Source organism: Leopardus geoffroyi, chromosome B2 (assembly GCF_018350155.1).
Source record: "Leopardus geoffroyi isolate Oge1 chromosome B2, O.geoffroyi_Oge1_pat1.0, whole genome shotgun sequence".
In the NCBI taxonomy this organism is placed as follows: domain Eukaryota; kingdom Metazoa; phylum Chordata; class Mammalia; order Carnivora; family Felidae; genus Leopardus; species Leopardus geoffroyi.
The window spans coordinates 81,249,985-81,263,240 of NC_059332.1; the positions used below are offsets into that span (position 1 = coordinate 81,249,985).

Here is a 13,256-nt window from a genome sequence, read left to right on the forward strand (position 1 = left end):
TCATTGCCTAAGAAAAAAGTGTAGAGGCAGGCGGACAAACTAGGGCAATAGAACAATGGTACAGGGTTAGTGTGGTTTTAAGTATTGGCCTTAGAATAGGAAAAAAAAAGATGAAGCAAAGGAAGAAGTGGGAAGACTTGGAGGGAGATGGGGGAGCATGTAATAGAGAAAACCAACAATCAATGGTGATGAGTTCATGAAGATAATTGATCTGATTTAGTATGGATAAAGGGATTGTGGCTATTGACTTGCAGTGATACTGGTTTCATTATTCTTTCAAAGCCCTATCCTAAAAATAAGTTCTGTACACTGAGTATGGCCATATGCTTTAAGATTGGGCATCTGTCTTCCCCAGTTTCCCTTTTCTTCCTGTCTTATGTTTCACTGGTCTTGATCCTGTCACCCTTAAGTCCAAGGACCCTACACTCACAGCACAAAGGAGAGCATACCTATTCTCCACCTGTGCTTGGTAACAGGCAGTAAGGCTTGGATCAGAAACATGTAAGCAAGCAAAAGCAGATAATAACCTGGATACAACACTTCAGCTTTTTATATAATCTTGATTACATGTAGTTTAGTAAAATATATGACTTTGTTTTAATGCAGAGCTTGAAGAGAAAATTTTTAAAGTCCCCTACTCTTCTTTGAAAAGAGGAATCAAATGAAAAAATAATTTTGAGTTGAATTACGGAAAAAACAGTGATTAAGTCTGAATTCATGAAAACCTTGTTTTGAATGGCCAGATTATTTTGTAAATGTGTTGGTTTCTACGGTCAGGATTTTTCTAGTCTCCAAATTGTGTGACATTGAGGTTTTTAACATTTTTCATTGTGTAACAACAAAAGTGAATCTTTTCAAAAAATTTTTTTAATGTTTATTTTGGGGAGAGAGAGAGAGAGATTGAGCGCAAGTGGGGCAGGGGCAGAAAGAGAGGGAGATACAGAATCAGAAGCAGGCTTCAGGATCTGAGCTGTCAGCTGTTGAACCCAGAAACCGCGAGGTCATGACCTGGGCTAAAGTCGGACGTTTGACTGAGCCACCCAGGAGCCCCCAGCAAGAGTGACTATTGATGTTTGCTGGCCATTTCAAGTTTGTCTCTTGACATACCTTGGACAAGGTTCTTTCAGAGCACAGAGATGGACCCTCACAGAACTCCAACTCCAGCTTTAATTTGAAAGGAAACTCTTCCAGGCCAGTCTTCTTTAAGAGCACAGTCCATTGCCTGGAATGCTTTGAGATATTGCATTCCATTCTGAGTGCTTAAAAGCCCTCAAGTGGAAAACTCAGATCAGTCTCAAAGAACTAGCCATGTGTTGATAGGCAACTTCTCTGTGCAATTTCTTTCTGTTCCTTACTGCTAGACCAGCATGATGTCAGTGCTGGAAAAAGTAAGCTTTATGTCTTTGCTGCTTTTTCAGTTTCTGTTTGGAGCATTGGTGTTGTGTTAATCAAAGGCTCATGGGAAATATAATGTCTGGTGCTGGTACTCAGAGCAGAAGAGCTACAATTGATTAGAACATGGAAGGCTCCTTGTAAATGCTATAAATTGCATTGTTGGGTTAGTGTAAAGCTACAAAATAAAATACCTAAGTCTGTTTCCTCAAACAGTTAATATCCATCTTGTGTAGAGGAAAAATTGAGGTGGAAGAGAGGGGAAGGCAATGAATGTTCAGCTGGAATAAAAAATACAATAGACTCCTCTGAGTAAGCTGATGCTTTTCTCCCCATAGAACTCATTTAGGTTAATCTTATATTTAAAGCTTTTAATATTAAATTATAGATAAATGGTCACTTGGAAACATTCAAGATGGCAGAATGAAACAATTTGAACACATATTTTTATTACTCTACATTAGCATAACGAATTTGAGATGTTCAGTCAACTCCTTTAAAAGAGAGAATAGAAAAAGGGAAAAAGACAAAAGCAACGTTTTCAAGAAGCAGAATTAAAACAGAGAACACCTTTCACCTGGTCAATTATTTCAGAGCAAGAGATAAGGCTCCTCATTAAGAACTGGCATCAGAAAAAGTACTTTGTATGAGGAAATTAAACAAGAAAGAAAAAAAGGTAGAGCAGGAAGCAAGGACTGTGGAAAATGTTTCTACATTTTTCTAATTACTCATTTCATTTCCTGGAAAGAAATGGCGGCCCACCGGTGGGTTGATCTAGTTTAATATTTACCTCAAAGTACAATTTTATGGTCTAACCTTTATTAACAAAGTCAAAGTTACTGAAGAAAAGTGAATGAACTTCAGAAAAATGCAGACTTTCTGATAATTAGTGGCTGTGTTAGAAATGTCTAATTTTTCTCATCCCTTGTTCTGGGTGATGAGAGGTTAACTTGGACAGATGATGCAAACAAAGAGAACAGAAAAATCCAGCAAGCCTGGACATTTCAAGCAACCCCTCTCCCCACCTATTTTTTTTTTTCTATTTTAGAAAATTGACTTGAGATTTATATAGAAAATAAATGAGGTCCTCTGCACTTGACCTCAGCTGGTGGAAAATCACCTAACTCCCACCTCCCCAAATCCTTGCACTTACTTTCACGTTTCTTCTTAACACAGTTTCTGTAGATCAGAGGAGTGATCACTCCTGCCCACAGCCACCTTCGTGAAGTGCCTAGCCCCCATAGCAGAGGGACATATTTATTCACTCTTTGAGCTCTTGGGTGTGGGAAAGAGGAAACTTCCATCTGACCTTTCAGCACATTCCTTTTCTAAAAGTGACTTTTTCAGTGTGAAATCTCTGATGTGGTTGCATTTGACCGAAGTTATTTTATTTTTAACCCATCTAGCAGTGAACCCACACTTACTATTACTGCCTATGTATGTAATAGGGGGTGAGCAGAGAGTGGTTTGACTGGTCAAACTATTATTGAGGTTCAATCATGACTGTCATCTCATTGCAGGTGTTGGTTTTCTGGAAGGTAAACATACAAATAATACCTGACTCTTAATATCTGGCATAGTATTTGTGAATAAATGGTTACCTTGATCAATGTAATTGTTATTGTTATTATAAACTACTAATATTACTTCTAGACCATGTACATGTCTAGGATTAAGAAACTTATGAACTCTGGGGTGCCTGGGTAACTCAGTCAGTTAAGCACCTGACTCTTGATCTCAGCTCAGGTCTTGATATGGTCATGAGTTCAAGGCCTGTGTTAGGCTCCACAGTGGGTATAAAGCCTACTTAAGAAAAAAAAAAAAAAACTTATGACCTCTAATTGCAGTCTGGAATAATAGATTTAACCTTCCTGGAAATATCTTTATACAACAAATACAGCAAATACAAATACTTTTAACTTAATTTTAAAATAGATTATTTTGGAGTGCCTGGGTGGCTCCGTCGGTTAAGTGTTTGGATCTCAGCTCAGGATTCCACCCTGGATCTCAGCTTAGGTCATGATCTCACAGTTCATGAGATCGAGCCCTGCATTGGGCGCTGCACTGACTGCACAGAGCATGCTTGGGATTCTCTCTCTCTCTCTCTCTCTCTCTCTCTCTCTCTGCCCCTCCCCCGCTTGTGCTTGCTCTTGCACTCTCTCTCAAAATAAATAAACATTAAAAAAATACTAATTAAATAAACATTTAAAAAATAATAAAACAAAATGGATTATTGTACCAGCCATTGAACTTAAGGGCTGGACAAAATTAGGCATCATTAGCAAGAGGACATCAGAACTAGGCAGGATAAGCTTATGACCCAACTCCCTGCTTGTTGTGTCTATTTCCTAAATGGAAATCACTATACTTCCCTAGCACAGGACGGTGTACTGAATTCATATCTATCTATGCCATATTACTCAATAATAATGACTGAGGCTCATATCAATTGACATGTGAGTAACACCCCTAAGTACTATTAGGGATGGTCTGTCATCACTCTTTTGCTCTCATTCAGAAAATCCAATTAATTGCCTCTGGGTTGAAACATTGGGCTTATGGAAGAAGCAGCAGAGAAGCCAGGTGAAACTGTAAAATGCTGATTTGGGCTTTTGGAGGCAGATGTTCAGATTGTACAGGGGCTGGGAAGTCAGAGTGACAGACCCAATGGGTTAATTTATTACCTTTGGAATTGGTGGAGGCTTTGTCCAGAAATAGGCAAGATCAGTGTTTCTCAAACCTTAATGGACTATGGATCATCTGAAGATCTTTTTAAAATTCAGATTCAGATTCACAAGGCAGAGGACTTGAGATTCTGCATTTCTAACAAGCCTCTGGGGGATGCCACGAATTCTACTTTAAGTAGCAAGGGATATAATGGCTACTAGGAGATCTTTGGTAAAGGAAGAAAGAGTGTGTGCCAAGAGGTGAGGAGAGAAAAGATAGAAGAAGGGACTCTGGATGGAAATTTGGATCACAGTGCCTGAGGCTGCTGAGGGTCAGGGGAACTGGGTTTTCAGGAAGCAGATCCAGTGCCAGGAGAGCCAAGGGACCTGTGGGGGCAGAGTCCAGGTTGGTTCTCTAAGCCATTTTTCTGGGGAGGCAAGTTGTATGAGACCAATGTTTCAGGATAAGTATAATGACTCAGTGTTAGTTTTCTGAATGGCCTCTCCTGGTTAGAAAGCTCTTTCCATAGGTGGAATAGGATCTGCTGTCCCTCCAAAATAATGAGAGAACCTATGTTGAAAATCTCTATGCCAGTAGAGGATTATAGTTAAAGAGAAGCACTCTTGAAGCCAGGCATGGGTTCCACACCCAGCTCCACTAATTACAAGTTGTTTCTTGCAAGGTTATCCTCTCTAAAACTCAATTGTCTCATTGGCACAATAGGGCTAACCAACTGCTTATCTAGATACAGTTCTCTCTATGTCCAAGAGATCGTAAGCACCTTGCTTGGTCTGTCAACTTTATAAAACTGATTTCCTGCTTGCAGGCACTGAAATCCAAGATGTTCTATATTAGGAAAGTTTATTTCCTTCTATCAATATATTCTCTTGGACCCTGTACTTGGAATTCGGTCTTTGTTATATTGACTATTACACTCCTTACTGAGCAAATAAACATGGCATATAGGCCTATTTTTCTAATCTATAGAAAGACGTTAAGATGAGAGTGAATTTGGTATGTTTCAGGGACAAAAAGACTTCTGCTGTGGTTCAAACAGGGTGGTCAAGAAAGAGTGATATGGGGCGAGATCTGAGAGACACAGGGCCAATTCACAAAAGGCTATGTAAGCTTCAGAAAGGATTTCAATTTAATTAAATCAGCAGTGATGCAATGGAGGTTATTTAGGTGCCTAATGATTAAATAAAAATAGCAATGATACCTACCATTTATTGAAGGCTGACCCTGTACCTTGGTGGTGTTAAGGACTTTTGTATATGTTAACATTTAACTCTCACGTTAACCATATGAGATCCTATTATTGCCTACATTTTATAGATGGGTAAGTTGAGGCTCAAGAGGTTAATTAAAATGCCCAAGGTCACCAGTTGGTAATTAATAGGAAACAAGATACCACCACACTGTACCCTTCTAAGTCCACTGTTTATTTCCATCCATTGTTTCAATTTGGGTTTGTTTAATTGCCAGTGATTGCCAACGGTCATGGCACCTCGAGGCTGCTAGTCACACTGGCTCCCATGCAGCAGCGTGTGGACGTGAACCTGATGCAGGTGGAGCTCTCTTGGCAGTTCTGAGAGAAGCACGAGCGTCTTGTCACCTGGACCATCCTGTCATTTTCCCATCTGCACATCTCTGCATTCACACACGTCCAAGCCCCTATATCATCTTTATGACTCTAACCTGCCTTCCCTCAGGCCACAGCGAATCACTGCTTTTCATTAGGTGGTGTAATGAATCCATCTGCCCAGTGGTACCTCCGAGCAGCAACCCTCACCACACACATCTGCTCCCACGAAGCTGCAGCAAGCGGCGCGACCTCTCGGGGATCGCAGACACTGGGAGAGACTTGGTTTTTATGCCAGCACACATCTCTCCCATCCTCCCTGGTGGAGCTAGCTCCCTTTATGTGGCTTAACAGGGAGATACGATATTCCTAAGCAATTGGGGACAATTCTGAAGGGCAGTCCTATTGACAGGCTTCCTGGAGTGGATGAGAGATGATGACAGGGATGAATTTTATGGATCAGATCATGTCTCTTTTACAACACATTGTCCTTAGAGTTTCACCGCAGCTCGTGAATGTGACTAACACAGGAAATTGTGAAGACTGGTTACCAGCAGGACGGAGGCCCAGGTTTCTGATTCTGCAGGCCCCATGCTTCATTCACAAAGTTGAAAGAGTCACTCTAAATTCAAAGGGAAGCAGCTGCCACAGAGAACTCAAATGGCAAATCAGAGACCCCACTCGGAGTTGGCAGGAGACAGCAGGATCAAACTTCTCTTCTGGTCCCTAACTTATGACAACTATTGCTATTGCCTGGCTTTTAGCAATTGGCATAGGAAGATATTTCATCAGTGGTGTCAAAACAATGAGGATAAAAATGATCACCGCATACTGAGGCCCTGCCATTTATGAGATGCAGGCATCGTTTCTGGGAAGTGTAGGAGCACATAATGCCCATTGTCCTCTTAGTAATTGCCTTGGTCCCCAAGGGTCCTAATGGGGAAGGGGCTTAATGAGCTTTGGCTCCCTAGAAAAAAGGAACAGAAACAAAATATCTATTGCTCAGAATATAACCAGAATGATCCCCAGGACGGAAAACTCTGGAGTTATGTAGGAAAGAGTACTCGCGACTGGTGAGAGGAAGAATCTCTCTATTGCTAGGAGACTTATTTTAATATGGAAGGTAGTATACATAATTTTTGAAGTACATAACAAACACTCTGCTTTGTTCAGCAACTATTTATTGAGCCAGTACTTCCTAAGCGTAAAGGATACAGATACGAATGTGGCAAAATATCTGCTCTTGGGCTAACAGCTCAGTGGAGGCATAAGATAAACGAGAAAAGCATGGAGAGGCAAGTGGGTCTGCATAGAATTACTACTGGGTGAGGGGCACCTGGGTGGCTCAGTTGGTTAAGCATCTGACTCTTGATTTCAGCTCTAGTCTTGATCTCACGGTTCGTGGATTTGAGCCCCACATTGGGCTCTGTGCTGACAGTGTGAAGCCTGCTTGGGATTTGCTCTCACCCTCTCTCTCTGCCCCTGCCCTGCTTGTGCGCTCTCTCTCTCAAAGTAAATAAATAAACTTAAGAAGAAAAAAAAAAAAAGAATTACTACTGGGTGGGATTAGAGAGGAAGAGAATGGGTTGGTGAGGAAAAGCTTCCTTGAGGAGGTGACCTTGAAGCCAGTGACTGAATGTCAAGGAAGAGCCAAGTATGCAAAGTAGAAGGGAAGAGCATTCCAGGTAGAGAACCAGCTTCCAGGCTATAAGTTGACCATGAGGTTGGTATGTTTTAGGGACAGAAAGACCCCCCGGCCTGGGTTTGAGCAGGGTAAGTGAGAAAAAATGATAGGATGTGAGATCTGAGAGGCAGGCAAGAAGCCAGATCGTATAGGGATCTCCAAACCACGAGAAGGATTTGAACAAAGCAAGGAGAACAGTTAGGAAGCTATTGAAGTATTCCACAAGAGAGGTGAGGACAGCTTGATTCCAAAGTGTGTCAGCAGAGGGATTGGGAGAAATGGATAGATTCAGGCTATCTTTTACAGGTGGACTTAAGAAGCTATGCTGATAGGGGCGCCTGGGTGGCTCAGTGTCTGACTTCAGCTCAGGTCATGATCTCACGGTCCATGAGTTTGAGCCCCGCGTCGGGCTCTGTGTTGACAGCTCAGAGCCTGGAGCCTGCTTCAGATTCTGTGTCTCCCTCTCTCTCTGACCCTCCCCCGTTCATGCTCCGTCTCTCTCTGTCTCAAAAATAAATAAACGTTAAAAAAATTTTTAAAAAAAGTTCTGCTGATAGTTTGGATGTGGGGATGATGCAAAAAAAAGTTATCAAGGGTAATTTCCAGATTTTTTTCATGAGCAAGTGTTACCTTTTAATGACACCAATTGGTGATACCATTATGGTACCATTTACTAAGAGAAGACTGGTGGAAAATTGGAAGGGAAATTCAAGAACTGTGATGGGCCATAAGTTTGAGAGGCCTGCTTTGACATCTGTGTGGCAGTGCTTAATAGTCCAAATAGTTGGTGCAGGCAGTGGCAGGTGCATGGATGATATTTAAAGCCCTAATACTGGATGAGACCATTTAGAGAGTGGGTGCAGACCTGGAAGAGAAGGGATCATTGCACAAACCCTGGGCCACTCTGACACTTGCAGGTCAGAAAAATGAAGTACATTTAGTGAAAGAGCTGAACAAGAGGCAACTGGCAAGTGGGAAGCAGAACCTGCAGAGTGTGTTGAGAGTCAGAAGAAGGTGTTCTAAAAAGCGGGAGTGATGGACCCTGTTGACGTCTGCTGAGAGGCCAAGTATAATGAGGGCAGGGATGCTCACTGCCTTCTATAACATGAAGCACAGTAGAACAGGAAGCCAGCAGAAGTGGGCTGAGGAGGGAGTATGGGAGGAGAGAGTGGAGGCAGTGACCATAAGAAACTACTTCAGGAAGTATTGCTGTTAAGGAGAGCAGAGAAATGGGGTGTGGTTGTGTGGGGATATGGGGCCAAGAGAGGACTGCTTTTCTATCTATATTTTTACTATGGGAATTACAAGATCATGCTTTGGTAGAGGGAGTGAAATGGATGATGCTGAAGAGAAGGAAAAATTGGAGGAACAAAGTCCCTGACACAGGTGAGGGAGGATGGGAGCCGGGGCGGGGGGGGACAGTTGGTTTGAAGAGAGTGGGACACCTGATCCTTGGTGATCTGAAGGAAGCCATTGAAGGCTTAGGGCAGTAGTTTGGGTGCTCACATGACAAGGGAGGCCTTTCTGGTCACTTCAGTTTTCTTGAGGAAGAGTGAGGCAAGGTCACCGGTTAACACTGGGGTGGGGACAGTGTGAAAAGAGATGTACAACAGTCACTTAGAAGAACGGGAGAGCAAACACTTGGAGAGTGTGACAGAGCTCCCAGGTGGTGCTAAAGGGCACTGGAGACTTGTGACCATGAATTAGAGTGAAACTAGTCAGGAGAGTTGTGTTGAAAGAAAGCTGCAAAATATGGAAGTGTCCCTATAGTTCTCACAGCGCTTCCTACCTGCACTGACTTGAGTAGCCATCAGCATAACCCTGGGGGGCAAGAAGGCAGTGTGAATACCTCCCGTTTAGAGATGTTCATGGTGTAGCTTAAAGAGATTAAATGTCCAGCCTGGGTCACAGAAGCAAAGCATCTGACTCTAAAACTTATGTTCATTCCATCACACCAGCATCTGTGGAACTGACTTCACAGCTAGCGTGATCATAGAATGAAGTATGACAACAGACCCATGGCCTTATCTGTTTGGAAAAGATTTTTAAAGTTGATGCTGGAGCAAAATATGGCTAAAAGATTTGTTGAAGGTGATTTATAATAGAAGAATTGTTAAAAATTCTTACAATATGCCCAAAGAAAAATATGGTTGATAATAACACAGCATGATGGGTAAGAGGGTGGGCTTTGGTATAAAAAATTACCTAGGTTTATAACAAATTGTTTTGAAGAGAGAGAGAGAGAGAGAGAGAGAGAGAGAGAGAATTCCAAGCAGGCTCTATGTTCAGCACAGAGCCTAATGCAGGGCTTTATCTCACGACTACAAGATCATGACCTGAGCCAAAATCAAGAGTTGGACACTCAACTGACTGACTTATCCAGGTGCCCCATAGCAATTTTTTTTTTTTAATTTAAAAATTACCAAGTTTCAAAGCCTGGCTCTACCAGCCTCGGGCTTTGTGACTTCAAAGTAGTTTAACTTCCTAAACTCAGTTTACTCATCTCTAAAATGATCATGATAACATTACTTTCCCTCACTGGGTTGCAGTGAGGATTAAATAAAATAATGCCCAGAAAGAATACAGTACATATACTGTTAGGGCTCATTAAAGTTTTACCATTATTATTACTAGTGAAAACTAAAGATGCAGTGTGAGGAAGGGCTGCTGTAAAATTGTGTCAACAGTTACATAGTGTGGACTCCAGCCGTTATTTCTCAAAGGTGGTTGATTAAAGAATTAACACGGTACTACTCTAGATAGGAACCTAAGATTATTTATTTTATTTAATTAATTAATTAATTTATTTTTTAATGTTTATTTTTGAGAGAGACAGAGACAGAATGCAAGTGGGTTAGGGGCAGAGAGAGGGGAAGATACAGAATCCAAAGCAGGCTCCAGGCTCCAAGCTGTCAGCACAGAGCCCGACGTAGGGCTCGAACTCACGAGCTGTGAGATCATGACTTGAGCCAAAGTCTGACGCTCAACCGACTGAGCCACCTAGGCACCCCAGGAACCTAAGATTATTTAGCAATAACTTGCCACCAAGTCCTAGAATAGAAGCCTAATTGAAAAGCTAACAGATATGGCTGATAAAACACACATTTTGCTGTTGGCTAAAAACAAAAACAAAAAACTCAAGACCTTATGCATATTTATTTATGCATATAAATATGTCATTTAAAATCTATACAGGAAATTCAAGCAAATACGTAATACTGGCCAAAAAACTACATATAATTTGAAAAATTACAAATTGAAAGAAGACATGTTGGGTCAGCAATGTGAGTGACTCTGATCATACCATGTGGGCACTTTCTATCACATTATAGCAACATTTCCAAAGATGAGGAGCTAGCTGACTGTCTTCTCATCAGAGGAGCTCTAGTCTGTCCATATGTGGGACTTTGCTGATGAACTCCATCCTATTTTATCGAGTTTCTATCATGGTCATCCAAGTTATTTAAATAAGGTCATAATGTAGTAGTTCTGGTATTTCTGGTCCCTATGCTGGTTGAATGCTGGCTTATCCAGACCAAATATTAGACAAAACTAAAGAGGAAGTCTGTGCAACTTACAGTAGGGGATCATACATAAATCCTGTGTTTTATGGAGTCTGACAACTTTTTAAAAATTTATGTATAATAATTCTATTGAATTAAATAGTAGAGCTATGCCATGCTGCTCGAAAGGCTACTTTACCTTTCTGGTCTGACTCTTGGAGGTGTTAGTAACTAAGAGATTGGATTTATTAAGCTTAGGTCTCTGCTAAAGAAGGTTCTGGCATAGTTCTCACTTGGTCCTCTCCCTCACAGATATCTGTGTAGCTTTAAACCTTTGTGATGCTCTGACCTCATCTGAGGGGCTGTCTCCAGGCAAGGACATGTTTAAAGAGATCCACCATGATTGTGATGTACATGTGTACTCTCAAAGTCAAGAATTGCATCTAAAGCAAACCTCTCAGGTTTTATAAGCTACTATATAAATATGTGTGTGTGTGTGTGTGTGTGTGAGTCATACATGCATAGATAGATGTCCATTTTGTTAAAATATTTAGGATTTTTTAATGCCTACAAAGCTTATGCTTCTGAGAAGTTGATTAGGAAGTCAAAGTGATTGTGAATCTTTCTGCTACGTCAGCAAGGTATTTCAGAAGCTTATCATAAAACTCTTTATCAGATAAGAATGTTTTCAGCAGTAAACAACAGAAAACCCATCTGAGTCACTTAAACAAATAGAAGGGTATTTTTCTTATAAAAGATGTCTATAAGAAGGTAACCCAGGACTGGTACAGCAGCTAAATAATGTCAGTGAGAACCAAAAATATTTTTTTTTATTCTCTCCAGACATCATTACCACGTGGCATGTTGCTTCATGGCTGCAGTATGGCTGCCTCTGCTCCAAGCATCACGTTCACATTCAAGGCAAAAGAAAGGAAAGGAAGAGTGGCACTAGCGATGTCTTTATCAGGGAAACAAACAAACAAACAAACATCATTGCTCACATCTCATTGGCCAGGACTGTGCCTTATGGAAATCTTTTGTTGCCAGGAGGTTTCCTGGCCTCCACAGTAAAGGAACAAGGAGGAAAGAGGAATAGGAATGGCCAGCCAATGCCAGCTGCCATATTTTGTATATCCATATGGCTATTCCATCAACTTCCCTGGCATTAGGGAAGGAGCGGTTTTTTATTGTTGTTGTTTGTAATTTAAGTAAGCTCAGTACTCAGCATGGGGTTTGAACTCACAACCTGAGATCAAGATTCACATGCTCTACCTATTGAGTCAGTAGGTCCCTCAGGGAAGGAGTCTTCTAATACTAACCTCCCCAAATCATTCAGCTTTTAAAATTACCTTTACTGTCACTGCTTGTATTAAAAATGGCGGGGCGCCTGGGTGGCGCAGTCGGTTAAGCATCCGACTTCAGCCAGGTCACGATCTCGCAGTCCGTGAGTTCGAGCCCCGCGTCAGGCTCTGGGCTGATGGCTCAGAGCCTGGAGCCTGTTTCGGATTCTGTGTCTCCCTCTCTCTCTGCCCCTCCCCCGTTCATGCTCTGTCTCTCTCTGTCCCAAAAATAAATAAACGTTGAAAAAAAAATTTTTTTTTTTTTAAAAATGGCAATAGCAGCTGTAACTATCATTTACTGACTTACTGTGTGCCAGGCATTGTGCTAGCTGAGTTTTCTACCTTTCCTTCAGTCTGGTTACAGTAATCCTCCCTACAAGAGGATATTCGCCCTGTCCCTATTTCACAGATAAGAAAGCAAGCTCTCTGAGGCTGGAGAGGATAAATGGTTTGCCCAAGGCTACATACTAAGAAGTGATGGAGTTCGTGAACTTAAGTCCATATGGCTCTACAACTTATGCTCTTCCCAATGCAGGTACTGTGCCTTCGTACCTGGATCAAAACTGGCCTTGAGTGATCCACACACATGAAGGAATATGGATTTTTTCATAATCACCAAACATTCTTTTTATAGCAGGCTGCATCTAGTCCCTACTTGCTGTCCCTTACAACTCTTTGAAGTCACTCAAGTGAAAAAAAAAAAGTCATCCTCATGTTGACCGGGTCTCCTGAGTGGTGTTGGTAATTGGGCCGGGGCAGCCAGCTGGCCCTGGGACTCTGCCGGCCTCGCATGAGCACCTTCTCCCTATGCTGTCTGGCTCAGCTTGGCAGCTTCCTGTTGCCATCTTTCCAGGAATTCAGCAAGGGCTCTGGGAAACCCAGGGGCCATGCAATTTGAAAAGAGGAAGTGCTATGGTCTTGTTACTTCAAAACGAGAAATGGACTTTTCAGTGTCAGGGCCAAGCCTCGATTCCCCGGGGGAGACCACGACTGAGCAATGGTGCTCTGGGAGAATGATCAGGGAGCTCCACAAGGCCATTTGGCAGCCCTTGAATCCAAGTCTGCGAGAGACTGGCACCGGGAATGGA

The 13,256-nt window shown here is 41.9% G+C and overlaps 1 long non-coding RNA gene across 2 annotated transcripts in view; it reads left to right on the forward strand.

Moving 5' to 3' along the window:
- Window positions 1-12,184, forward strand: part of LOC123608735 — a 147,353-nt gene extending 135,169 nt beyond the window's left edge. For both annotated transcript variants that reach the window (XR_006717402.1, XR_006717401.1), the window contains one exon: window positions 11,672-12,184. This is a non-coding gene — a long non-coding RNA (uncharacterized LOC123608735). The remainder of the gene's footprint in view (window positions 1-11,671) is intronic.
- The last annotated feature ends 1,072 nt before the right edge of the window (window positions 12,185-13,256 follow it).